This window comes from Adiantum capillus-veneris, chromosome 2 (assembly GCF_014529385.1).
Source record: "Adiantum capillus-veneris isolate H3 chromosome 2, ASM1452938v2, whole genome shotgun sequence".
Taxonomy (NCBI): Eukaryota; Viridiplantae; Streptophyta; class Polypodiopsida; order Polypodiales; family Pteridaceae; genus Adiantum; species Adiantum capillus-veneris.
The window spans coordinates 10,365,120-10,367,383 of record NC_140932.1 but is presented as its reverse complement, the minus strand read 5'-3'; positions in this window follow the sequence as shown (position 1 = coordinate 10,367,383).

Genomic DNA, 2,264 nt, shown 5'->3' with positions numbered 1-2,264 from the left:
ACCACTTATGTATTTGTGGCAGTGTCTAAAACCCATACAAATGTGTATCATGGCATGGCTGAAAAATATAAAATAGGCTTTGACTGGAAAAACATAATTGTGTTGACAAAGGACAAAACATAACAAATCCATGTATCTGAGAAATTTTTGTACGTTTTGTTGATGTACTAAGTGCTCAAAGCAAATGGTTTGCACGAGGATTGTGCATCTCCCAACAATTGGCAACCTATGTATCTTCTCGCTTCATCGGGTTTCTTTGCCAATCTCAAGCTCTTGATGCTACCGTTTATTTTTACCTTTGTGTGTGTCACTAACAAGAGACTCTATGGCTAGCAGCCTTTTGATATGCTCACAAAACTGCCAAAAAGTTTGACCAAAAAACTATGTTGGATTGCAATACAAACTACCAACTTATAGTAGCATTTTGAAATGCATTCTCGGTGGCTCAATGATTTGCAGCATCATTTCGATATGCAAGTAAAAGAGAGACCACCTCTACTAGAGCTGGACAGACAGCATCTTGATATGCTCGAAAAACTGCCCACAATCCTTCAATGCCTTTTGAGATGCTACCGAGGTGTTGGCAACTACCTTAGGGAGTTTTGAGGGCGTTTTGAGAGGCAAGCTGGAGAACCACTGTAGGGTTTCGCTGCACAAGAACAATAGCGTTTTGAGATGCAAGTCGCAGAGGTCATCTTTGTCTTCGTTTTGTAGGCATTTTGACATGCAACAGGATTGTGACCTTGACGAGCTCCTTGATCTCTTGCGTGTTGCAATTTCACCTGTCTGCCTCCAGCTACCTTTCAAGATGCCATGCCTCCTTGCTTTGCCTGCCTAGGCTCTGATACCAGTGTTAGGTGGCAGCAACTATGGAGGGTTCCATCGAAGAGATGCCATGGCGAGCTTAGAGACGTGTGGAAAGAACGAGAAAGAGAGCGAGAGATAAGGAGTCGACACAAAGAATAAAAATGCTTGTGTATTGCTTGTATTAACCAAAACAAAATCCTTATATAAAAGAGACTTTGCATGCACTCTTCACATAGACTATACTTTCCTCTTCATTCCATAAGGGGAGTTTCCCACGGGCTTAGACCTCAGGGCTTGAACCCAACACTCCATGGTCTTCATCTCTGAAACGTTGAAGGCCACCCTTGACACCAAACTTAGCTGGATTGTTTCTAATGCCTTTCGGTCAATGACAATCCATGCTTCATCTACCATTGCTGCGGGCTTCTTTGCAAGATTGCCTAATGGAAAATAAAGGTCCTTCTGGTAGAGATAGTCTTCAATATGCATCTTCCAATGTTGGTAGTTTTTGCCGTTGAACTTCTCGATCTTGAGCTTCCCTTTCTCTGCCATTACTCCCACTCAATTCAAGGAATCCTTTTCTTGAGATAATTTAGCTACAAGCAAACCTTGCTCTGATAGCAGTTGTAAGGAAATATCACGTAGCTGAATAGATATTTGAGTAGCTTACTTAATGGAGAGAGAGAGATTATAGAGTAGAGAGAGAGAGAGAGCACACGATTTACGTGGTTCACCCAATGTGGGCTACATCCATGGAAAAGCAGCCACTTATGGCTTTAGTACTTCAAACAAGAAGTAGGTTACAAAGGGTATTATACCCTTAATAGAGCTCTCACCTTGCTTCACTCTCACCACCTCACACCCACCTTGTTGCATCAACTTCACGCTATGAAATGTGTGTAGAAATGGCCTCCTTTTATAGGCTAAAAGGGTTGGCCTCTCTCATGAGAGGCAGCCATGTGTAGCCACCCTTGTGTAGACAAGTCAAAATTTGACCCTTAAATCCGCCCATGTGGGGCCGCCATTGCAAAGAGACAAGTCCGCCTTTGAAATCGGCCACCGGCCATTGACTACCGACCATTTTTCAACCACTTTCTGGCCGCCGTCCGGTCATAATATTCCAGCAAAAAGGAATATTCCGGGCTCTGGCTGTAAAAAGTTTGGTTTCCGATGAGTGATTTTTTTTCACGCACGATGGCTTCTCCTCATATTGGGAGCCTTACAAATGTTCATTTTTAATACAAAAAGTTACAAGGGGTAAATCAGCTCCATACTTGACACAATGCATATGCTTTCTACAATGAGTTTTTCTTTGGTGTGATCTACGAGTGGTAAACACAAAACTTTGGAATGCACCAAGTTGCAATCTTGAGATAAATAATCAAGAAACTTCCTTTGATTGCTTATGCAAGAGTGAAACCCTTCCATGCATCGTAGTGTAAGAGTGAAAATGCGAC